The sequence below is a fragment of the Amblyomma mixtum genome, chromosome 4 (genome assembly GCF_055824585.1).
Source record: "Amblyomma mixtum isolate Tamu chromosome 4, ASM5582458v1, whole genome shotgun sequence".
Classification (NCBI taxonomy): Eukaryota; Metazoa; Arthropoda; class Arachnida; order Ixodida; family Ixodidae; genus Amblyomma; species Amblyomma mixtum.
In genome coordinates, this window is record NC_143015.1 from 63,653,721 (window position 1) to 63,681,259 (window position 27,539).

Here is a 27,539-nt window from a genome sequence, read left to right on the forward strand (position 1 = left end):
CGGTAGCAGTAGTACAAAAATGAAGTCAGCCTTAATTTCCGAAGGTCACTTATCCTAATCGTTTCTTTTCAAATAGTTTGTCTACATGGAGCGCTGGCTGTACGCTCCTTCCGATTGGCTGCTCAATCTGCCTTTCTTTTATGTGACTCCACAAGTCAGCATTGTTCATATCGTAAGAGAGCTATGAATGTTATTTACCTTTTCATTTCAAAGAAGACAGACTTCACTGCTACGACAAGCCGACCCACTTTAGACAGAGAATTTCCTTATATGCTATAAGGTAAAATCACGCAAATTAAAAAAAGAAAGTTACATTTTAATCCCTTAACTCAATCGACGGTGTGTTTAAGGTCGTCCTTAGCCGCAAATTTCAAAAAGCCAAACAGTATTGCGCAGTTGAAGTTAATTATTCTATATCATGGGGTACTCACATTCAAGGATCAGTTTTTCTTTTCTACGCAGCCTGTGATTTCTCTACGCGAACTATGTCGAAGGTTGAGCAGTTTCTCCATGTGTGATCTTTCCAATTTTGACTTGTACATGCCTGCCCCTCCTTTGCACTGCTCCGTTAATACTGGCAAATAACGCGGCTAGCAAGCTTTGCTCTTTGAAACAAAAAGCGCCGTAACAGAATGCCAACACCGAATATACGTTCTTCTTAGAATTTTCTCTCTCTCAGCTTAATTGATAGGCTTTTCTGGCATAGTGAATATGCATAAGCACTTATTCGAATAGGCCCCGAGAAGAGAAGCTTGACAGTAAAGCTCGAAATTAACATGCCTGGTCTTAAGGTAACAACGGACACTTCGCGAGCACAACCCTTGGCAAGTGGTGGTGCTTGATCAGGTTGCAACTTCGGGAACTCTGGTTGCTTCATCCAGCAAATCCACCCAGCTTCTCCTGATGGACAGCTTCCTATTAGCTTTGCGTTTTCTGGTGAGCAGCGCCTGCATGCTAACGGGCCTCTGCGGGCTGATGAAAAATAATCAGGCAGCAAGGTGCACTCAAAGCAGAATCTCCTCCTTTTATCGCTCCGAGCGTCAAAGCTACTTCTCTCATGTCACCTTTTCTCGCTAGAGAGAGATGTGATATTTGGTATGTAATTGTTCACTCGAATTTTCTGAACGCTATTGTGATGAAATAATCATAATGAGAGCATGGGATGGAATTACAGTTCACTAGGTATTCGGTTGCTGCTCCAATGCAAATTACTGTTTGGGAAACTTACTCCTTCTCGAAGGCCGATTCGCAAGTGTAAAATATACTTCTCAAATTATTGCAGCAAACTAACGCGTTCTTCAGCAGTAGCATATTAAAAACCTTTTATGATTTTACTCGCGAGCTCCGAATGCCATCAAAAGCTATTCGTCAACGTTAGAGGCGAGGTGAAGCATGTCACCTGCCCTAATTTATTGAAACCTTTGCTAAGGAAGTCTAAGGACGCGTGACGTACTTTTTATTTCTGTTTCCTCAGGGTAGTTTTTTGTTTCCCCCAGAGTTATATTTCTTTTTTTTTTTGCATTTCCCACTTTTTATCGCCAAACCCTGCCATAGCACAGTGGAACACAGTGCTGAAATCTACGTTTGTTAGAATTCTTAGTGAAATCGTTATGTGGAGTCGCCGTTACGAAGCACATTATCTAAGGCGAGACCTCGGCTGTGCTACGTTCGCATTTGTATTCTGTGTCCAATGCAGTTTCACTAAATCCGACTGCGCTGTATTTCAACAAACCTGTACACCAAAGTTCGCAATCGATGTAGGAATGGTCTTCACAGTGCTTAAAATATTTAAAAGAAAAGAAAACTAGAAATAAAGATAGCGCTAAACTAGTACATTCATTTCCGCTGCACCATTAATCACATCGCCATCGCCGCTTGCGTCAAATTCACGGCAAGCATTGCGATGGCTCTCGCGAACGTTTTTCTTATCTTTTACCACCACCGCATATAAAATCACAGGCCAGAACCGTAACCATCACCATTGCGGTGAAGTGCGGGTGCTTTAGTTTCCGCCATGGCCATATCAGCTAATTTTTCGGTTGCGTTTTTCGCTGTCACTTCTTACTCTCATTGCTCTCGTTTTGATTGCACGTCCAATTGAAAGGAGCGAAGGCTGTGTGGTATTTTTTCCATGTGCATACAACACTGGTATTCAGCTTATGCGCTTTCCTCAAAACGACCGAAGTTGCTATCTACCCTGAGGACGCACTTAGGCGACGTCGCCAGCAGTCTCTAAGCGTGCTATTGTTGTGGTTATTAATGCGAAGACATCACTAGCCCCAGTACGAAAAAATCCGGTGACGTGTGTGTGTTCGCCGGTGGTACAGAAATTGACTAAAAAGAAAGCATCGACTAAAAAAGAATGACAACATCAAGCAGGTTCATGACGCACACAACTGGCCGTTCGCACCCACTTCAGAAAATACTATACATGTTGTTGGTCTATTCACACTCGTCTTTGGCCGACCTTCATGTGACGCAAATTTTCCCGACATTTCTCAAAATTGTGCTGCAACCGTTTGTCGCACTGCGTTCCGGGTCATGTCATAAGCGTGTAGCTTATATGATCTTGCGAAGTTGAAGACTAGCTTGCCACAGGGGCTCGAACCAACGACCTATGTAGCTTCAACTGTATGCCTTACCAAACTTTCGTATCAAAACTGTGACGCCACCGTTTGCCGTACAGAGTTCGCGGTGGTGTCAAACGGTTTCTAGTAGCGTATAGCTTACACGCGCTACTCAAATTGGAGTTTGGCTTGAGACAGGGATTTGAACCGACGACATACGCAACTTCTTTTGTGTGCCTTCCCAACCTTTCGCATCAGCACTGCGATGCAAACGTTCGCCGTATAGCGTTGCGGTTGGTGTGGTGACCGGGACGGCCAGACTGGCACTCCAAAAAGCTTGGCCACACACTAGCATGTTCAAACTCAGAGAAAAACACCCTGTGCACAGTTTAGCTGTTCTTTAATGAGCAAAACGTAATTTTCACTCAGTGCTACATAATAAATAGAAGGGTAATTGTGAAAAATAAACACAATGCTAGCATTTTTACGGTCTAACATTCCCACCCCGCTTTAAATGCCAATTACAAAAGCAACACTTTTTCTCCTTCACCTTAGAGAGCAATTTAATTAAAGAGGTCGCATTTCAAAATCAACAGTTCGCGTGAATGGTCTCAACTCATCAATACCACTACCCCGTAGCAGAGATATGCTGGCTGAGATCACTGCGGTAACCCGCATTGGAAGCATTGACACCTGCTCGTCACTCTTCGCCTAACACCGGGTGACGTCACATTGGCAACAAGGCTTAACAATATTACATGACATCATGAGCTGTCATAGTGATGACACCGATTAACCGCCACTATAGCCTATTGATTATAGTTAATTCCATATTACACCAACTAAATCAAACTTTTTTAATTTATTACTTTTCATTCATAAAACACTTTTCCCCTCATTGCCCTTCTTCGGCTCTTTTTGCCGCGACCAATTTATTCATCGCTGATCGATTATTGTTTAATGATGGACTGATGCGCACTAAATTACTTTATGGTTCTAATTAACCGATTTATTTATCAATTTAATTATTCATTATTACATAATTAGCTGTTAAATACGTTCACGATTTTCATTATTCATTAACTAATTGACTGGATTTCGATTTACGCCAATTATTCCATCGTTTCATCTCAGTACCCTGTCGGGTTTTCAAACTTGGCGCCACGCATTGGCTCCGCCCCCACTTCCACTTTTCCGGCCACACTTCTGATGCCACTTGTTCCCCTGGCTCCGCCCACTTTTTGGAGATTTTTGGCTTGAATTACTTCACTAATCAACTTATCGACCTAATTATTTTGTCGACATCAACCTCACATCATCCTCTTTCAATTACAACCATTCGTTTGGCGCTACCTCTTCTATGTTCCTCATAACTGCTGCGGCCACGTTTTGCGGAGACGGTTTGCGGACACGGTTTGCGAACACGGTTTGGGGACACGGTTTGCAAACACGGTTTGCGGACGCGGTTTGCGGACAAGGCTTGCGTACACGATTTGCGGACACGGTTTGCGAACACGACCTTGTCGACATAGCCTAGTAATGCTTTCGCTTTAAAATTTCAGCCGCTCCCAGCCAAACTGAAACGCCTGTTCTCTTCTCCTCTGCCCGCAATGCACCGCTGTAAGCCTAAAAAGTTTCCGAATATATTAGACCGAAAACTTCAAAACCTTTAACGTTTTCGGACGAAAAGAACCGCTCTGTTTCTGACGCTCGAGTTTCCGAACTGTTGAACTCTGCTCACGCTGCTGTATTAACTAAATTACCAGGTGAAGACGTAGCTGATACTAAATCTCTCATGAATCAAGTCGTGCAACACACTACATTTCAACCTGATGATACTATGATGCTTAACCAATCTCTAAAGCTCTCGCACCAGACGTCATCGATGGCAATCATTTAAGAATAACAAAAAGTTTAATGAATACCTCAAAGATCATTCTGTGTCAAAACGTTTTGCAGTGTCTTTCATCTGGGGTTGTACGGGCCGAAGGAGAATTCTGTAAAAATTATTTCGCTTGCAAAAAATCGCCGATTACCTTCGCGTCAATGTTAGCAGGCCATATTGATCACCACTTTCACTTCAACGCAAATGGAACACGAAAGCTGTACGACTGTGCTTACATTCTTGATTTAAGTTATCTTCTTTCGACCTTAAGATTTAAACATTGTTATCTACCTATAAAGATTGTGTTGCGAAGCCAAACTAGCTAGATTTAATAACTATCTTAGTTCCTCTCTAGATATTAACATACCTGCCTCTCAACTGAGTCTTGACTTCGAAAAATCATTTGGCCATGTTCTTCGCGAACTCTTAGTTTGAAAACTTCCAGATATTAATATTAAGTTTTTAGCTATAGTTCTTCATCAATAAAGGCAGCTGTGCCTGTACGCCTACAAATGTTCGTCACAAATTTCCCACTTTCGTCTGCGGGATGTCACAAGCTATGTTCCTTGGACACTTACTTTTCGCGTTTGTGATTGCGTGTTTGTTAAAAGCACGATGGCCACTTCTTTTTTCTGCACTTTCCTTTCGTTTCTTGAATGGACATTGCTGTCTGGCCTTTGTAGCAATCTTTCAGAAGCGGCCGAGATGACGTCCAGTTAACCTACTCCTTATAGCTCATTGCTCGTTTTTTTTTTATCCTCCGGCATGGTAAACATTTCACTGCATCAAAGATTCGGCTATATTTTACAAGCACAAATAACTAAATATGCTTTGCAGCTTTATTTCTAATCCTTATTTACTACAAATTAAGCGTTTGTCACCTTATGGTAACTATAGCTTGTGTGCATTTACAGTAGCAACGTTAAACAATTTTTCAAGGCAAGCAGGAGTGCGTAAAACAAAACAACTGAGGACATGTTTGTTGAAATTTGCGTGGTAAGCAGTAAGACAATTTCCACCTCAAATCTGCTTCATAACCTAGTCATCATTTATTGCAGCATCATTATCATTTATTGCAGCAAGAAAGCAGGATACCGCTCTTACCAAGCTTGCAGGTTGGTTGATAAAGAAAGCCTTCACTGACTTCTATTCTAATGTTTTGCATTGAGATTAAAAATTTTCCTTACTTAATCTATTTTGTGCAGCAGTTTTCCAATAGATGCTTTTATTTCGAAAGATATAGTATACACCTTACGGCAACCCTCAGTGTTAAAAGATCATGAAAGGTGAATACAACGGTTCTTCTCACCTTGCAGAGACATGGAGCATTAGAGGTCGAAGTGCTCCGCTGCATTGCCAAAACGCAAGCAGTACGGTCTCGTATTATTGATTAAGGCCGTCCATAATACTTTTGTTATACTCCCGTCAGTCGCGTACGAACTATGAACCGTCTTTTCTAGAGATCAGGCAAAAGACGGGCCATATGAATTTCAAACGGTAACTCTTCCCAGCCCTTAATTTCCAAGGGGCGAATTTTCTGGGAACCCTGCGTGTACGCTGCTTGCCTTTGGTTTAACCATGTTCATTTCTTTTCAGTTACCTTTACTTTATTCAGCCTAAGGACCCTCTGAGAAGGTGTAACTTAGAGTGTGGATTAATATATTGATCGATAATAAATAAACTTCAAATACGAGAAATATAAAAGCTTACAGCATCCAAAGCTGCAGACGGGGTCATGATGGCGGCAGTGTCAATGGGGAGGTCCTTCCAGTCCATAGCCCCTCCGCGGCGGCTCAGTGGTTACTGCGTTCAGCTGCTGACCCGAAAGACGCGGGCTCGATCCCGGCCGCGGCGGTTGAATTTCTATGGAGGCGAAATTCTAGAGGCCCGTGTGCTGTGTGATGTCAGTGCACGTTAAAGAACCCCAGGTGGTCGAAATTGCCGGAATCTTTCACTACGGCGTCCCTCATAGCCTGAGTTGCTTTGCGACGTTAAACCCCAATAAACGAAACCAAACCAAATCATTCCAGTCCAAAAGAGGTATGTAAGGGCGGGACATAAATAGGTTATGAAAATTTCAGAAGACATACTTTTACATCCCTGCAACCTACTTGTACTCCAGGTGCAGAAATTATACATATTGTGTAATTTAAATTCTGCAAACGCTTTAGCGTTACAAGTGCATAGTCCTTAAAGCCTTATTTCATCCACAGTATATGTGAAGCCCTCCTCAAACAAACATTTCCGCCGCGCTAATAGTACTACCCCGTCATGAGCAATTACCGTAAAGTTCCAAGCACTTGGAATGAAGCAACAATCAGTTTTGTCCTTTTTGCGGTCTATAATTTCTCCATGCCAAATAAAGCACGGCTTCAGTCCTTTTAGCAAGCATCATCCTTCGACCTTTGACTTCAGTCAGCCTTCTTCTCCTCTATACTTGCCCCAGGAATAATAAATAACGCCGCCAGCAAGCTTTGCGCTTTAAGAAAAGAGCGACAAAAATGAAACTAATCGTCGTATAATACGTGCGTCTTAGAACTGCGGCTCTGCGAACTTAGCCTGCAGGCTCACTACAGATAGTAAATAAGCCCGTGCACTCACTCGAGAGCCGAGTGCCACTAAACCTCCCCTGCCAACTAAGCTCGGTATTGGTGCGTGTAGTCGTCTAGTTGAGATAACGAAGAACCGTTTGCAAACACAATCGTTGGCAAGTGGAAGCGCCAGATAAGCTGGCAACTTAGAGAGATCTGGTTGCTTTATACAGGAAATCCACGCTCCTTCGTGCCGCGAACAGCCTTCGGTAAGTCTTGCATAATCTCGTGAGCAGCGCCTGCATCAATATTAGCCTCTGCTGACGTCTACGAAAAGCATCATAAGGCAGCATGGTGCACTCAAAGCAGTCTCCTTTTTCTTAGCTTATAGCAGTGCCCATGACCGTGAAAGTAACTGCATATTTATACGAGGTCTGTTAGAAAAGTATCCGACTTTATTTTTTTTTTGCGAACACCTGATGGATATGAGACAAGCGCGCTTGCATCAGGCGACCTTGAACCTTCATGCGCATGCATGAATTTTTTCCGGCCTGCCGATAGCGTCAGTCGCTGGGAAGCAGCGTTTGAGTGAGGCAGTGTGCAGTGCTCTCGTCGGTTTTTTATGGCGAGGAAAATGGCGGAGTGAAAGGAGCAGTGCTACTGCAACAAATTTTGCCATAAACTTGGCGACAGCCGAGTGGAAACCATTCGAAATATTCAGACGGCTTTCGGTGAAGATGCTATGAGCAGCACACAGTTTAAGCAGTGTTACAATTGTTTTAAATATGGTCGCACATCGGTGGAGAACGAGCCACGCTCCAATCGGCCATCAACATGCCAAAATGACCAGGTCATTGCCGAACTGAACGCTATGGTGATGCGGGACTGTCGCGTGACTATCCGCCGAGAAATTGAGGAAGAGGTAGACATGAGCAATTTCTCCGCACATTCCGTTATCACCGAAGATTTGGCCATGGAGAGAGTTGCGGCGAAATTCGTGCCGAAGCTGCTCACGGTGGAGCAAAAGCAGCTTCGTGTTGAAGTCTCACAGGACATGCTGGATTCCGCAAACAGTGACCCCGACTTCATCAACATCATAATCACTAGTGACGAGTCTTGAGTGTACAGGTACGGCCCGGAAACCAGATCCCAGTCGTCAGAGTGGAAGCATTCCACGTCACCAAGACTTAAGAAGGCCCGCCAAGTGCGCAGCAATGTGAAAGTGATGCTGACTGCTTTCTTTGACACCCTCTGTGTGGCAGACCACGAGTACGCACTCTACAGGGTCAAACAATGACCAAAGAGTACTACAGGGATGTCCTCCGTTGCCTACGTGATGCTGTGCGGCGCAAGAACCCGGAGCTGAAGTCAACAGGAAATTGGCGCACCCATCGCGCCAATGCTCCTGCACATTCCTCGCATTCGAATCAGATTTTTTGGTGAAAACCCAGACTCCTGTAGTTCAACAGACTCCTTACTGTCCTGATATGGCCCCTGCGATTTCTGGCTGGTTCCCAAAATCAAAAGGCCATTGAAAGGAGCGCGATTTCAGACAACGAAGAACATTATGGCTGCAACGACAGCTGAGCTAAACTCCATTCCGAAAAGGGCCTTTTCGGAATACTTCCCACAATGGCAGCACCGCTGGGAGAAGTGTGTGGAGTCCCAAGTAGACTGCTTTAAAGATGACTAGGTTTGCAACGCTCCAGTTATGCAAGTTTTTTTTTCAACGGCCAAAGGTCGGATACTTTTCTAACAGACCTCGTATTACGTTTTTATTCTTGGGTCGGTTGCTTCACTTTCAAGGTAAATGTTGAGTAGAGCTTTCTGAACGCTGTTGCGGACAAGTTATTATAACGAGTGCCTGAACTACGAATAACGTCAAGTAGATAATAGGATGCGCCTCCGGGTAAACCGATAAACGAGCCCTGACTATCAACACTCTTATGGCAGCGAATGTAGCTTGTAATTAACAGCATTTCATTGAATTCGCTAAGTCTCATTAAAGCATTGCTTTATGCTAGATAGCTTATAGATTCAAAGTTCTCGAATAAAATGAGTGTCCTTAATTGAGGCCGCCGCTCTCCGGAGGCGGAGCCTCTAATACGGCAACCATAATAACCTGAGCCCTTTTGAGATATTAAACTTCATAAAGCAACTATTTCTTAATTTTTTCCTCTGTAGTCACGTGCTGCTGGTTGGTATTTTGTGTTTCTGTTGTTTGCTTTGACAGGATAAAGATTTAGTGAAGCTCTTTCCAAAGCTTTTTTTTACTTAATCCGTGATTTGGTTACAAATGACCGAAAAAAACGGCAAGCTCTTGTTCTAGGTACGACTAGGTAAGAAAAGTACAATTTCAATGCCACATAAACTTTCAACACAATTTGCTCCCACACCTAAGCACGCAGTGCTTGTAAGTGGATGGGAGATAAGTAATCGGGCCAAATTCGACATAAACAAATGATTCCTGCGGATGAGACTTATAAAGCACCTCACAGTCATTTCATGTATTAGCGATTAAGTGCTTTATATAAGCAAGAGATGAAAAAATTATAAAGATACCATTTGCCCGAAACAAACGCAGCAAAACATGAAATTCTCCTCTAAGGATGTAAATTCAAAGCATTGAAAGAGACATGTAGAACGTTACGTCATCAGAGCAATAAAAATAGATAAATAAAGGTATGCATATTCAAGCGTACAACAAAGTAGAGAAACAGTAAGCAAGCAAATATGCCGATAATACTATTGAAACAGAACTTCGCACCTTGGCAGGCTGTAATGAAAGAGTGGTTGGAATGAACATACAATGAAAATGAATTGCTCAAAAATTTCAAGGAAAACGCCAATTAAGATAGGACTGAAAGGAGTTAATTTATTTTCTCCTCGAGGATAATCACCTCACATTCACCGCTCCCTTTCAATTATTGGCAAGCATGAAGTTGACTGCCGACAAGGGCTTCCAGATGTTTTACCAACGGCGCGTGTACCAACGCTGGCACGATTTATAAATTTGATCGACTCTTCTTTACTCTTTACCTTCGCTTTAGTTCCGCGCCTCCTGATGAAAGGTGCCAAGGCTGCAAATTTTATCTTTCTGCTGTGAAACAATGACCTGCAATTAACACGCTGCGTGTACAAGGCCTCAAGTTGATCTACACTGGGGCGTCAATTCATGACGCCCCAGAATTCTCACCAGCACTCTCTAAGCATGTTTTATCTGGCGCTCTTCTGTTCAAGCTTCAAGTTTGGAGTAATGGTCTTGGCTTAAGCAATCTAACCTCACGTATTTCTATAGGAAATCTTTCTTCTTAACACATTTGTCATGTCATCCTTATGCTTTGCTGCCTGTCGTTAACTGATCGTTATTTGGCACACTGCTGAATAATATTTTTCGGTATTTTGCAATAATTCACAGAATCACCGTTCTGCTTTTTCTATCTAGCTCCTAATTCATGCTCTGCCGCGTATTCTCTGAGTTACTTGGCAAGATTGCAAAGGTATTCTCCGTTAGCGTTTATTTCTGGCGCTGGGCATCTAGGGGAGTACTGGTATAGCACCTTTCACTGTAGGAAAGGGAAAAAAGAATATGTCGGTGAAGGTGATAAATAGGCTGATTTAAAAATATAGAGCCCAATGTAAGAAAGCACGAATTGGGATTAACCAAATGGCACAGCCACTGAGACACTGCAGCAGTTGTGTCTTCTATATGTCAGGCGAAAAAAAAAAAGAACGAGACCGGAAAATAAAAAAAACACAAGCACAATACATGTCTCCAACTTCCTGTTAGATACTGGGGTGAGCACTAGTAGCAGCGGCATCACGCATTACTATGGCTTCTACATGCCCTTGCGCTCAGTGCAACATAACGGCAATGTGCACACATGCAGGAACCTGAAGGCGCCGTCTTATACCGACAGGGAATTAAGGCTTGTAATGTGCAAATAACCGAATTGTCGCACATGTGAGTATCCTGAGCACCACTAGGGTGGCGAGCCTTAAAGGAATAAAATTACGTTGCCAATAAATCACTTAGAACTGGCGAAAGCAAAAGTGTCCCATTTAGTGTTCTTTTGTAGAGCGCTTGCACGTTACAGGAAAAACTGAGGGAAGTACTGTAATAATTCACCTCCTTATTACTGCAATGGAGTAATGCAATCATTTCTCACTTCTAATACAATCAGAGGTACTGCCAACGTGATAATCTGCAGTTATCTTGTCGCTTTCGGGTAACGTTGCAGCCAAACAAGCTAATTTCATTTTGAGAGAAACCGAAATCTGATTATACTAATCAGAGTTGGATGACGGAGGCATATACTAAGCCGCATAGCTTCTTGAGGTGCTGCGCAATTACAAGTGCTGCTTCGATCTATGCAGTGACAGATGTACACTTCTCTTAAGCCATTATTTCATGGAATAGTAAATTATGGAGCTTTAGGATAGCACACACGTACTAGCGTACAACTGCACTAGATTACCGAATGCGTGACATAACCGCGTGGGGCTATGGCGCGAACGCAGAGGGCGTCCGTTGATACGGTGTACGCCTAGGCGAGTACTTCTATGGTATGCTAACAACCTCCATAAATTACTCTTGCTTAGCGTAACCATTCAAGAGAAGTCTACATATTTCACACCGTTGATTTTAGCTTTCACATGAAGCAACGCCTTTTTCAAAACCAGAAAATAATCATGTGCCCAAACTTTGTTTCCTATTTTTCGGCATCATGATACTGGGGTTACTGCTAACAGCACAAAACATCACAATACTTACGAAGCCAATGCAGGGTGTTTTGAATCTTCAAGTGTCTTGCGCCAAACTATTACTTGCAGACTGATCTAATTCCACCTAAATTTTTATTTTCACAGCCAACCGCGATGCGTGGACGTATTCTTAAGTCGATGTGCACTACTCCACTGATCTCCTTGTTGCTAAATATCTACGTTTATCTTTGATTTCGCTCACACCTCTGCTCCGACTCAGCCTCTGAAAAATAGAGGAACCGAATTCAGCACAAACTAAGCTAGACTGAGAAATAAAACTATAAGAAGTCTGTCGTAGGTACAAACGACTTCCAGCCGCGCTAGCAAAATACAAAAAGAGAATTCTGCTGCAATTAGGATGCTTGCCTTGAGCAGATCAGAACCATCGATTTTATGCTTATTTCATTCATTCATTAAAAGTTCAGAACTACATGTTACATAACTATATGTTGAAATAATCATCCATTTGCCACAGCCTTGTTGCTCCTGAGGAACAGATATGTAATAAAAACAAGAGAATATTTAGAATCCTCCAGCTCCTCCTCTTGTTGCACCAAGACACCTTAATTCTTTTGGTGAATAGCAGCACTGGCGCTGATGATACCGTTGTTGGTGTGCTTCATGTACAATAAATAGAAATTTTTTATTCGCCAAAAAATAAAAGGACAAAGGTAGTTCAACAAACTTCGCAAACATCATCTCTTCGCCTTCCTTTCCTGTAAATAAAATTATCTCGTCAATTTTCTCCTGCAAAAGCGCACATTTAGTTTTTATATTTTATCTTTTATGTGGAGCTAAATTTAAGGGTTGGTCGCGTAGGCGAAAGAAACTTGTGTTTTATTAAATTGAGTGCACTAGAATTTCTACTTTCGCTGCAGCGTGTAGGAACAAGCACAACACTGCTCTGAAACATGCCACACGTTGTATATAACGAGACTGTAGAGAAAAGAGTCAGTTGTTCTCCCCAGAAACGAGGCTTGTTTTGTGCAATCAGCATTTGCTCAAATTACAATAAGAAACAATTCAGCGGGCCTCGACAGAAGAATAAAAACTGTTCGCTTCCTCGGGAACCTCGCTGTGAAAAACTAAAATGGAGCTAAATCCAAATACGCCTGTACATAAAGCAATCTTTCTTCATAAAGGCGAAAGCTTTAACGCCTTTATTCACTACGCGAAATGTAGAAGTTGTTGATAATGGCGTGTCTACCGAACAAAAATCAATACATAACACTCGAACTAGGTGTACATGACTGCTTCCTGGCCCGCAACGTATCAGAACGTTCTAAATCTTGCAGCTAATGGAGATATATTAATGGAGATATATTGCACGCTTTGCTCTAAGCTTCAGCTGCATGAGAAAACTTTCTTTCTAAGGAACTCGTAGGCAAGTGAAATCCGCGAAAAGCACTACTATAACTAGATGCTCCCGTAAATGTGTTTGTGTAGTCACGAAAGCTGGACTCCCCTCCATAACGGGGTGGCTATCATTTCAGTTCTACTTAAAAGACACGGCATAGCACTCTTTGCGACGCCAAGCATAAGCTTTTTTAGAGTGTGGCTGAAAATCTAGAGTGCTGCATAATCCTAAATAGGGATATCTACGCTTTCTTAAGCCGGGCAAAGAACAACCTAATGAGCTCCCAAACAAGAAACTTGGGTGAAGCTCCAGAGTAACTAGGGTAAGCTCGGGTTAGTTCGAAGGAGCGTGGCGCCAGAGAGGGTGACCTTGAGGGTGATCTTAGCCAAATATACCATAGCAACAGCTCATGCGGAAATGAAATAAATACTGCCGCGACTGAATTTTGAATGGTTGGTGGCGCGAACAAAGGAGCTTCGTTGGTCACTGTACCAGAGTACTATGCTGTCGCAGCAACCGATCACGTCTTGTGTTAAACTGCAACACACACCCGCGTTGTGTATTGCACAACGTCGTCTTCATCGACTTCCATCTGCGGCGCGCACCGATAAGATAACCTTAACCTCGATCGGAGCTTAAACTGACTCTAATATAGTCGCCAGACGGGCCAACAACCCAGCAAAGCAAAAGCATGAGCCAACCACGCTAAACACATGCTTTCACACATCAACTCGATTTACCTGCGTTAAAACGCTACCACTTCTTCTGCCAACATGCGCTAAGTGGATACTTCAGGGAAATGGTGACATACGTTATTGAGCTGCTGTGACACGCAAGGCACCTTCGCCGATACTGGCGAGCTCTAATTTATTATAGTTTGCTGTGTGCATAAGCTCCAGCACAGAGGCAATGTTTACAGCTATTTCCGCACAACTGCTTTGCGTCTGTGCCTTTTTTCTGTCTTTAGCAGTGAAGAAATTCCTTATCTTGTGCCAAGTCCTCTTCAGGCCGACACACTCGATCCTTGGGAAATGCATCTTACCACTTGGCTTTGGCTTTCACTTCGAAAACTATTCATGGCATCCAGTACAACACATAAATTTAGCGGCGTGCATCATAGGAAGACTGTTACAACCCGCAGAATGGCCTTCTCGGAAAGAAATGCAAAGCCTTTGAATAAAATAGACATCCAATCTGCGTGCCGGACTGCACTAATTTCGATATCAATTTTAGAGAGCAACAGTGTTTCTTAAGCAGTCGGGCATTAGGAATATAAAAATGAACGGTAAACACTACAGGTAGGCTTTTAAAATGCCTTCTCATATGTAAGTGGCGTTTCTCGGCGATCTTGATGCAGTTTTATTAACGTTTCCATTCGGCATCAATACTTACACTGCGAACAAACGCATAATACCGAAATAAATTACGCGCAATACGCGACAAGCAGCGGCCAAATTTTTGCTTCTTTCAGTAATTTTGAAATTACAGAGGCTAAATTTTCCCCGTACAATTTGTGCTATGTGTATAAATTATGATAATGCATGCCTCCAATGCTTGTTTCGTAAGCACGAAAAGGGCTGCTGCAAAGCGAAAGATTTAGGAAAAGTTTCCTTCAGCTTTATTTATACAAATAAGCAGAAAACGGCGTGGAGATGAGAGCTAAATAGGATATGCATATAATGGGAGCTAGTACTCATTATAATAGAAGAAATAAAAGGGTAACCTATCTTCTTTTCCTATAGTGATTTTGATTAGGGTATGACGTTGAAGAATCACTTAGGATATAATTTCTGCAGAGTATAACGAAAACAAAATCGGCATAGACTGCTTACTTGCGTGCATGTGAGAGCGTTACTGTCCCTAGGCGCGTATGGCACTACCCATAACGCTGTACGACGAAAAGTTGCATCGCAATTTCGATACGGAAGTCCGGAAAAACCTGCGCCACATGCATGTCGGCCAGTGGCGAGTGTATATCGACGAACGACATGTATAGGATCGTCTGAAGTGGCGTTGCTTTGCTCGCTGTGTGCGTCAGGCGGCCGCATATTGTCGTCATCCTTTATTCTTGCCATCGCTGAAACCTCCTCTACCATCTGCGAGAAAACACACACACACACACACACACACACACACACACACACACACACACACACACACACACACACACACACACACACACACACACACGCACGCACACACACACACACACACACACACACACACACACGCACGCACGCACGCACGCACGCACGCACACACGCACACACGCACACACACACACACACACACACACGCGCGCGCGCCGCCGGCTTTTCCCGTAAGGGGACTTGTAATGCTTTCGCATTGAAACAGTTTAAATTCTCATGGGATTCTAACTCAGGACCTGTTTATATCGCGTGATGGTCGCTCCAAACTGGCCTAGGGAGCGGCTGTCTTCACTACGACATCCAGCTGCATTCGTATTCTCTTCAGCCTAACATTGAAAGTCTTCGCTGCCGCATTTATTGGAAACGGCGGCACACTTTGAATGTCGTATGGTACATACAGCATGCACCTCGTAGAATATTATCGATCGGGGAGCACGGCAGCTGTGCAGTAAGTGTGAAGTGAGTGCTGACTTATTTCGCATGCATTTATCCCCGAACATGGTTAATGTAAAAGCTAGTCCTCCTTTTGCGACACCAAAAAACGGTTTTATACACATATTTCTGCCGTGATTATGTCAAAAGGTAACCATCTTTTACAACATCGTTTGAGCAGAACATAAACTAGAACCGGAATATTAATTTGTTCTTTGATTACGTAGGCTACAGTGCACATCAACAAGTACATTTTACTAGAAGTTTCTACAGAATCAAAAAGTTTCCAATTAATGGATCTGATGAAAGAGCAGGGAATATTTTTTTTTTTTGCTGATGATAGAAATTAGACAGGGTAATAATGTACTCATATGTAATGTTTACGTTTTGTGCTTCATTTCTATTTAAGGTCAGAGCGGATTTCGGGCTTTTGTGTTTGTAAACGCTGATGAAATCTTTTTCGTTCAAATGAGACGTGCGACGCACCTGCATTGCTACGACTCCATCATTAACGCTATAAGTGCGCTCGCTCTCTTTATTAATCACGTATGGTTTTTTTTTAACACAAAAAAAAATCAACAGCGTAAACCTTCGGTGGCATATCCTGGGTAATCTAAACATAGAACACTTCCATATACAACGTCTACAGCAAACGCAGAAACTGTGCACACCGTAAAGTGAAAGACGAACTTTTAGAAACCTGCCTTTCGAAGATAAAAAAAGACTGGTAGCGTACCGAACAGGCACGAAAGCGCTTGCACATGATTTTCGCTCCGAGCAAGACAAAAATGGCGGAAGTAATGTCAGGAAGCAGGAAAAAGGCTGAGAGGCTGTAATGACAGCAGATTCGATGGGACATGCGAGGACATCGTAAGTTCTCCATTGCAGGCGCCGTCAGCCTTCACGTGACGGAAGGAAGCATCCTGCTATTGTAATGCAGATTGGGATTCAAGCTGCAACTTTAGTTCGGCGGTTGAACACGGGCGCAACGAGATACGCTGTCACGGGTAAGGAAGCCCGCAAAGACGTCCCTGCTGCGCCATCTTGCAGCACCTTTTTGGAAAGTACTTGTCATATTCGCAGCACTTCCATTTCCGGTCTTGAGTCTTATCGAGGCGCACTTCCTTCTCTCGTCCTTAATCTCCCTGGTCTTCTCACCCTTTCCTCTCTGAGCTGCCGCAACAAGTGAACGAGATTTCAAAATAAATATAGCAAAAAGAAACACAAAAGTATTTCTGACAATTCTGAACTTTATGAAACCCACTTGACAAAGACGTTCGAAGCTACCCTCTTAAAGAGAACAGTTATGGCGGCAGACAGAGCATGGAAGAGGATAAAAAATGACCTCGTAGTGAACATGATTGCTATGATACAGCAGTAATCTGCTCTTCCTGTACTCGCTTTCATTGTGGTTTGCCGCAGCATTTAGTTATTTGTTGAGCGGTTCAAAATATTAGGCCGCTGTGTGAAGGTCATCTTTGAACTTCAGTATAGTGGTCTTCCATGAACACTTGTGAAATGGATTCTTAATAACATTGCCCACAGGAAATAGTTTGTTCATGAAAAAAATGATGTTTTGGCACCTTCCCCGTTAAGTCTGACGTACCTCAGTGCAGCATACTTATTCCTCCGTAAAAAAGGACCAAAATCAATATGAGACCCTTTGAAGGTGCCTGCATTACTTTCAAAAACATGCGCAGCGCACCGATCATAAATTTTTGCAATCAAACTTGAATGGTCTCCCAGAGTGGTTTAACTTTTGGTCTACGGAAGTACATAGCAACAATACTTGTATTGTTCAGGTTACAAATAAAACTGTGTCATACAGTTCTAATTACACCACTAATATTCATGCACCCTTGTAGTTGAGCGCATATATGTGTATTGGCGTCACTATTACTAATTCTCTTCAGAAGCCCTATTTGCTCGCCTGCTTCGAGAAGTTTCTGGCTCCTAAACACAAGCTCAATCACGCTCCGCTCGAACCTAAACTTCGTGCTTTTAAGTATTAAACCTTCTATGAAATATATACCTATAAAAGGTTCTAAAAATTGAAATGGTCCAGATATAAGCCATCCGCTAGATATTTACGGTTGTCATTTCTGTATATATTCATCCTCTCTGGTGACTGCAAATAACATACCCACTTCATAAAATAGGACACCACTTGCATGACTTCAATTTCTTTACTCCTTATTTTTCAGCCAACGTATATTTGTCCGTCTTCCTACCCAAAATTCTTCGGCCACGGGACAGACTCACTATAACCACCGACCTTTCCCCATACTCTGCACGCTCCCACACATTTAAATACGAGGCTTTGGTGAAAACAATCACTGTCGGGAATTCTATGCTTGAAGACGTATATTCGGACAGTGATACAATTGGTTTTTGAAAAAGGTTTTTAAGCTATGTGTTCAGTTATTGTTCTCGGTATATGCAATTCATGTTTTTTTTTAATTGTTCGTGGGCTCAGAGTATTGTGTTTGTAATGACGGTGTTTTTATTTTTTCTTTTGCAACAGAACCTGCGTCGTCACTGTTGCCGCAAAAGAGACCTGATATTCAATAGGATAGCGAAAATAACACTTCGAGGAAAGCTTCTGCCGAGGGAAGCAGTACGAGAAATCGGATGCGCTTTGTTCTATTTGTAACAGCGAGGAGATAAAACAAAGAATGCAACGGTCTAATTCGGTCACAGTGCCGAGAGGTTTCAGGAAAAATTTAAACGAGAAGTTCGTCAATTTTTGACCAACCTCTTAAGAACAAAAATTGTTCAGATATTTTAATCTAACGAAGAACCGATAGAGAGTTTGCAGTAGTCCGCTTATAATTATCACCCATTTTGATGCACCGTAGTGCGGCCTGCTCAATGCACGTAAAACAATAAAAAAAAATCGCCTATTTCGCGAACGCTTATTAAAGTCTGGACAGGCTTTCCTTGCATTTCTCGGGATTTTAATGCATGATTACCGCTAACTGTGTTGAAAAACGCATAGGACTTCACGAGCGAACTCTGCGGTTAGTAGACACCTCTCAAACTGTATCCGCAGTCTTACGCCGGCATTCATCACCTCGTATCATATTAGTCTAGGCTGCTGTAAAGTGTCAATTCTTATCTATCCAGAAACGACGCTAGAATACATAGAAACACTGCATTTATTAAAAAACGAGTTTTCAGCCATACCATGTACGACGATACCTCAGTATGTAATCGTGACAAACGGTGGGCCGCATAAATTCGACCGTACTCTTGGCAGTTTCATACTCCGTTGTTTTTTCCTTTACCGCCGATCTTTATTCTTTAGCTCTGCCTTCGTAAGTTTCAGTTTTATTACTTTCCTTCTTTCTCGTTTTTACCTTTCTACTTTCCGTTTCTTCTTTATTTGCTTGTTTTTCTTGTTTTCTTTCCCATTCTTATCGATTTGTGTATTTCTTTCTTTGAACCTCACTTTATTTCTCTCTTTCTTCCTTTCTTCGTTACTTTTTCCAATGTGATTTCTCACGGCATTTCAGGACTGTTCTCTTTGCATAATGTTCAAGACCGCGAGCGATGAGGATCCCTTAATCCGTACTCGCTGGTCAGAGAATCGTTGAATACACACAAAACTCCAATGAATAATGCACATTGTTCACATCAGTAGCGTAGATGAAAGTGAAAAAAAAAAGAACAAAAAAACATAATGGATGATATCAGTAATATTACCTTTTTCCATAGTGTTAAGTTCCATCGTCGAGTTATGAAGCAAGCCATGCAACCTACCAAGCAGAGGTTGTTTGCGCTGCAGAGGTTGTTTATAAGGAACTCATCAGCGAAGTGAGCAAAATATTGTCGAAGATAGAAGATAAAAGCAAGAAACCACGTCTTGGATGTGCTTTGAGAACATCCTTATTCACTGTCGCAGAATCTTCAGTTGAGACTGTCTTTTTGGTAGTAACACATGCCTGTCTCAAAGAGACATCCATGGTTCTTGCAGGCAATACTTCCCGTTAGAGTTTTTATTGAGTTAAGGAAATGTGCTGTTAGTTTGCGAAAGAAAGTAGAGGAGCACAATTAAAAAAACAGTGCAAGCAGCCTAAAAGAAAACGGTGAGCAGTGCCAAATAACTGAGCGACAAAGAGCCTGAAATGCGCAGCGCAGAAAAGCGCGCCTTGTGAAGAAGGGAGCCCCGGGCTACACCGCAGTTCGTGCATTCACCAGTCTCCAAGCAGCACAGGTAATCGGCCCAGTATCCGAAATGTATTCGCAAAGGCCGGTACTACAAAGGACCAGAGTAAAACCGTCCGTTTGAAATACGGGGCTGATTACCTGCGCTCCTTGGGGTGAGTTGTGCTTAAAAAAATGAAAAGCTGTGCGGTTTTACCTGCCAAAGTGAAGCATGGGTCATGAGGGATGCCAGTGTGGACGGCTCCACATGAACTTAGACAACTTCGGTTTCTTCAACATTCGCTCACATCCAACTGAACACTGGTGATTTTGAATTCCTCTCCATCGAAATGCGGCTGCCACGGATGGCGTCGATCCAGCGGCCTTTGGAGCAGCAGCCGAGTGCGAAATCCACGCAGCCACGTTGGCGAGTATGGTGCCGTTTAACGACAGCGCGCACGGTTTCCGCAGCGCTCCGTCCGCGGCGCCTATCGCAGCGATGACGCGAGTAAAAGGCTGTGTGTTTCGAAGTTCCGCAGGAACTGATCAGTATCACGATAGAGACAAAGCATGCTTGGAACAACCGACAGACTGGCGCTGCTTCCACTTTGTTTGAAGGCATTCTTTTTTTCTTTTTTTCTATGTGCCGTGTTCGCTGTTCGAGCACAAATACGCTGCAGACGGTTGGTGCCATTGCACCGGGTTCTTGTACGGAAAACGGCGCTGGCTTCTTTGGTTGCAATGAGGGGTAGCTGCAAGGTAATTTTGTTGCGTTCTGCAGGAGTAGCTAGCTTCAGAAGGCTGAACACAGCGCTTTTTCGACGCTTTTAAAGGCTACTAGTAGTCAGTAATGCGCCTTACGCAAAAACGGAGCTGGAGACGTGATTTGTGAGACCATAGCTGTGGAGCGCGTATGTCTGAAAGGGCAGTTTTAATCACTGCTGCGAGACTGGGAGCGGCTCAGCACAACTCTCCGACGAGTGGTTGTGCACACGAACGCAGCATGGCTTATGCATTGGCAGAACAGTACAGAGGCATGCTCCTCTCGAAGCCAATTTTCACCTCGGTGAATGATATTTGGCTGTTCATCAGTCACCCTAGAAGCTCGATGTTCATGGCAGAGAAGGAGGAGGAGGATAAACTTAGTTTCCGCCTACAAATGTCGCAAACGGTGTGGGGTTATAGCCCCATCAAGGGGTCATGAGCCCGTGGCATTCGGCGACTTCTAGGGCTCTTGTCACAACCCGGATTTGTGTGTCAGAGTCGAAACTGAGCAATGCGGCCTCCCATGTGTCTGGATTCGAGAGACAGTTACTGCGCTATTTCCTTTCCTCGAAACCAAAAACCAGCAATAATCAGCGCAAATTATTTCGCATTGATGAGCGTGCAGCTTCACGTCACTGCAGTTCCTACATCCTACGAGCATGGGAGGGGACTCTCTTCTGTAGACTATTCAGGCACCATCAGCAGCATCATGACTGGACAGCATGAGTAATTTATGTCGCACTATGGCCTCTCTCCAAGACTCTCTCTTCATTGCATTTTGCTTAGACTACGGTGAGAGTATCTCGGCACGTTTCACCATCTCCTCACTCAACCATGCTTTCAGCCACTCTGTGTTAGTTTACTTCTCTTACCATTTGATTCGTCACCCTACGACAAGGCCAACCCTAATTAGCTCACTCTACACTATAATTTACAAATTTTTACACTCTGTATGCAAATATTAGACCATAAGGACTGAACTCATAAATGTACCGCAAAACTGAGTCATAATTGTCGTCATTGTTCTTTACGGATATGGTCGTTAAGGCTCAGCTGCAACTGCGATCCAATGCGCAAACAATTTCTCTGCTTATGAAACGCGTGACATTAACAGATTTTAGTACTAAAAGAAACTCGGTTGATTTGACGGATTCAGGAGTCGAATCTGCCCTCTCCACATAACGTAGCTCCTTGAAAATCACCAGCCAGCAGGAAAGATTTCACGTTGTTTGCATTGCCTCTCACAGATAGATGCTGTCAGCGCATATCTGATCATGTATCCAATCGTTCAAACTGCCTCGAAGTGCAACCTATGGCTTCCCCACGTGTGCGATAAGATTATACACTGCCTTGATGTCCTTGCAGCGCAATACGCTGCTTTAGTCGAACCGCCGCACTGGATCAGTGGCCAGGGTGCTCGGCTACTGAGCTGGAGTAGCCATGTTGAAAGGCGATCGCGGCGATCGCATTTCCATGAAAGCGAAAAGCAAAAGACGCCTGTGCGCACTGCGATATCAATGTACGCTAAAGATATCAAAGTGGTACAAATTTCGGCGCCCTCGATTAGACACCTCTTTCTTTCACCTTTCACTAGCTTCTTCCCTTTCCTCAAAGCGCGTATGAGGCGTCCACCGAGGAGTGAGACAGTCACTTCGCCTTGCATTTCTTCATATCCAGATTTTCAGATCCAAAGGCTCTACTCCCCCCATGCTGAGCCTGAAGGCCAGATGCCTCTTAGATTTTTCCTGTAACGGGAGGCACGCCAAATGTGCAAAATGACGCGTTGCAGCTGCCTAGATCTCCGTCTTCATCTTGACCTTCCGCGCCACCGCTGTGCCCATGGCATTCACGTCCGCCGCTGTGCTAGCTGTTGCTCGGCCGCTCCTCCTCGCGAGTTGTAGCATGTGATGTGTCGCGTGATTCGCTCTTGCGCTTGGCGGTGTTGTCAGCCGCTGCGCTGACCGCCGCTCTGGACGCACGCTCTTGCACTTGTGGCACGTGACGCATCACGTGATTTGCCCTAGCTGAAGCCTTGAAACAATAAAGGAGAACCAAAGCTAACCATGCTTCTAATCATAACACAGCTTTCGCTCTCTGTATCATGGCTCAGCTGAGTTGAGTCAGAGCCTCTTTTTTTGGTGAGTGCGAAAATACCGCTTTTGTTGTTCGTTACAGTGCTGCAGTTCCCTGCTTTGTTGGAGATACTCCCTCTTTTGATGATGACAGTCTGATGTACTACGTAGGCGTTAAAAGCAGAAAATGCGCATCGCTAGCAAATGTCCTCCGTATACGTTTAGAGAGATCTGATTTCTTCAACTAGGAAATTTTTCATGAGAATGGAAGACTTCGACTTTATTAGCAACCTCATCAAAGTCAACGAATATTGATATTCCTTTAACATTTTTGAAATCGTTTGACCGGCGCGATCTGCAAATAGGAGAGTGCAAGCCTTAAAACTAGAAGAAAACCAGTGCCAAATTTGTATCGGGGAAGCAAAACTTTTTACCGAGGTGGTGACAGTTTTCACCTAGCTAATTTCTAACGTCGGTTATGCACGGAGGTTCACCCTGGCGCTCAGGGCACGCAGGTAAGGCCTAAGCGTCGAGGGTATTATATTATAACCTTTTTACCTCTAGTTTTCTACAGCTTATGGTCTTGAAATCCTGGAGCGCATTAGTTTTATTTCCCTATTTTCTTAAATGTGAGAGGAATAGGAACTAATCAAAGTTTCCTTATTTTTTTCGGCTCGTCTTCCGCGTTTTGTTTCGAGCGGAGTCGCCGCAGGTTGAGTCATTTTCACGCCGTGTACCTCCTGACTGTACCACATGCAGTTCGGAACACGGCAGAACACTCCGTTCACTCTCGAATAACCTTGTTACTCGAGTGCACCGCACAGATTGGCTTACCTCGGGGTTACTCTGCAGAGCGTAGAAGCAGAGACACTCAGGAGGAACTGCACAAACATTCTTATTGGCCCCACGCTGTAAGAGAGGCGGGGATTGAAGTTAGTGGGTACAACTTCATGCTACTCTAGGAGCTAGGTAACTAGGCCTTCAACCCTGGCGCAAACCGCCTCGTTACGCGCCTGATTATTCCTGAATGACTGAGTGGTTCTGCATCGTTGCGAAGTTCGGCTGCCTCGTAACGAAAGCAAAGGCAGCGCTTCTGGCATGCATCAGCGGCGTATCTAGCCACCTAACAAATACGCCAGAAAAAGCCCGAGGGAAAGTTCACCTATTCCATTTATTTGAACATAGTTCAGCTCCATTCGGAGCTATAGCAGGACATATACTTCGATATATTTTACTACTAATTCCTGTGAGTTTTTCTTCGGTTGATTGCCTTTTAACAGCTTCCTTTCATAGTGTTCTCATTCATTCATAAGCTATATAACTATAATCCGTGTCATAAACTAAGCGCCAAGCAGTCAACGCTAGCGCTCATGTTACTGCTTCCTACATGCACGACCAAAAAGTTGTTGCGTTACAACAAGTAGTGTAAAAATTACAAAGTCGAAAGTTGTGCGTTTCTGTTAGTGAATGTGAATTAGTATTTGCTTTGTCTGCAGGCGTACTGATTAATCCAATTGTCATGAGCTTGATAACACATCTTTTTATTGCTAGCGAGCCACTCGAAATTGAAAAATTCTTTATTTTGCATTTGTTCTTTTTGTTCATGTCTTTTTTCCGCTATCCGTCTGATTGTGCTTCTATCAGTTTTGAGAAGATGACCACAAACACAGCGAAAACGGAAAACTACTCTCTTGCTGGTACATCTTCGGAAATTCGTACGTCGAAAACATAGAAACACGACAAGCCAGTGATTGCATATTTCAATGGCGCTCAAAGGATCCGTTACCATAGACGTCTGGCAGAAAAAATACTGAATCATGAGTGAAGATGGAGTGTCCCTGTGAGAATATGACGTCCCCGAAGCGAATACTTCGTAACAATCGCTTTACTTTTCCATGCCAAGAAACGGGCAACACAGCAGTGAGTTCCAGTAGAGTAGGAAACGTTCAAGACGCACTCAGCGTTTAAATTTACACAGCGGATTTCGGACAGGAAACTTAAGCAGAATATATTGAAATGAACTGACAGAGGTTTTTCTGCTCTGCACATTATACTCAACTCTATTTTTAACAATATGAAATTTTGACATCAAAAATAATTAAATAAAAAGTAGTAGTAACATTTATAGTATAGTATAGTAAGTAGTATAGTATAGTAGTATATTAAAGTGCAGTATAGTAGTACTAAAAAGTAGTAATTAAATAAAAGTTGAATAGCCTAAATTAATATCTGTTTGTTGGGGCCAGAGTATTTTCGTAAAACAAAGCCTTGCGTGGAGCCCAACAAAAAAAGTGTTTTAACGAAAATCACACCCTTCATATCGACCGTATCTATTTTTTTATCAGGAAGCGCATGAACGGCAAGGTTTTGTTGTTTGATAGCTCGTGACAGAGTGTATGGCAATATACGCTGATTCAGACGTGTCCGTGCGGAGAGTTAAATAGATTTAATCAACCTCATAGACGAGAAGTCAAACTCAACAGTGGGAGATTTTGCGCTAGTAAGTTAGCTATGTTTTGATTGTTAAAGCGATGAATAAGACAGAGCGCCCCGTGCGTCCCAGCATTCTTGGGTGCTTTCACGATATAAAGTAAAACTCAAGATACGGGATACTTCCACACAAACCGTTAGACTTAATGTAACTAGCGAGACTACAGGTTTCTTAACACTGACACGCAATGACCGCCACTTCTCACTGCGCCGTTTGATAACAAGGAGTGTGATTTGACCAGACGCATGGTGTATAAAGCAGTGAAGCGCGAATGACCGAAAAGCGTGCGTAGAAAATAAACCCAAACCATGCAAAAGTAACTGTCTGTTGTACTAGCATTCAATATTACCTTAGGCGGAAGCATCAAACAAACAGGACAGTATCGAATAGAAATAAACCGCCTGCGGAAAGTTTGTCATCCGAGCGAGCTCCATGGCCTCGGAGGTGCGAGTACTAAGAATATCTGCGGAGACGACTTCGTTTTGGAGCGGTATAGCAGTTGTCGGGAAGATACTACAAAATTCATTGACCCCGTAGCACGTCGTTTATAATAGCAACAGCTATGAATGAAATCCATGAAGCGTGGACAAAGCTTGAAACATAAAGAGCGGGTAATCAACCCGCCGTGCATGCCTCCTGCAGCGTCTGCAGTGTGCAGTCGTCGGCGGGAGGAAGGGTACAGCCCCAATAGTTTCTACGGCTGTGACAAGCTTCTAACTGTTTCGAAATAATTGTGGCTTAAAGGACACAATTTTTTGCTTCTGTTCGGTTATAAGACAAGCAATAAACCGGGCTACTTTCCTTAAGTGCAGAGAACAGCCAATGAAAAAGAGTCTCTAAAAGGCAAGCAATTTAGATCCTGTCGTACACGATGTAATTGGCCGAAAACCTGCCACTGGCTTTTTTCAATAAAACACACTGCCTTCGACACTCGAAGTGGGAGAGTGGCCCTTGAAAGACTTAATGGAAAAATTCTATTTTTACTTCGGAGGTAGCCAATTAAGGCGAAGGAGACACTAACCAAATGAGCAACGTTCAAATGAAAACGCACCCCTGGGCTCCAATCAATATCGCAGCGACATTTCTTTTCCACTGCTCTCTAAGCATTCACAGAAAATAATTTCAATCGGTCGCAGTTATTTTCCTGATAGATGGTGATAACATCCCTCAGAGTCTATAATCTTTCGCGTTGTCTCGAGCACACATTTGCGCTCTAAACTAATGAAAGACTAAGACACTTCTTCGCTTAATGTAGCCGTCTGTTTCCATAAAAAAAATAATCATAATGCCCTGTCCCTGTACGAGGTCTGCTGTGCGCTTCATGACACGCTGGGTGGGAATAATTCGGACTAGTTGTCAGCGCTTGGGCGTCTTTAGCGAGCGGCAAAATCTCGTTTGGAGTTATTGCATTTCGACGCGGTCAAAACACGCTCGCCACTACCGAAAATAAAATCGCGAACACGTCCTGTGCAGCCGTATGCCCCATTGAGATGTTATTGAGAAGAAAAAGCGATGCTGTTGTTTCTATAAAAAAAATAACAAACGAATGAGAAAGGCAAAATTCATACGCGAAAAGGTTCAAGCATGAGAAAGCTTGAGCTGGCGTTCCCCTGGGTATGAAGATGGGGATGCCAGCTGCAGACGACTCGAAGCAATAGGAGAAATGCGCTGATAGCATTCGATGTTTTGCTCCATTCACAAAGCAATTATTATATATTAATTTTCCTTCTCGTTTGGAGTAGCACTGCTACTACCACCACACTCTACCCACGATATACAATATTTGCGAATGTTCATTGCAGGGCTTGGTAATTTAGGAGTTCGTGTTGCACGAGTATATGGCAAAATAAATAATTATTCTCTCCTTTCTTGCAGTTGATATATCAGTATGCCTAGCTACAACTTTCAGCAATGACATTGCTTAAATAAAGCGAGATCTAACTTTGCTAACGGCAAAGAGGAAGGAAAGTAGAGGCATGAAAAAAAGAGCGAGGAAAATTTAATTTGGCGGAAAGAATGATATGCGGTAGCTGCCTCGCAGGTGCCCTTGTTCAGGGTTCTGCTGGCGGCCGCTCACTTGCGGATGTAGAAAATAATTATGACGGTGATTATGACGGTGAGTTGCGCTGTTTCGTTCAATCAAGATGCAATACCAACTTTACAACTTGTTATGTTGCGGAATAGCTCTTGATACAGGCTTGTTTGTCCATGTTGCCGCGAGTTAAGGCCGCCCTCCACTGCTCGTGTGTCTCGCACGAAACTGTTAATGTTTGCTCTCGAATTTCCTCGCATTCCCAAGATGTACGGTGGAACGTGGGGTTAGCTCCACACCAAGGACACTAACCTGGGTGTTTTGTGGCGCTAATCTTGTTTAAAATG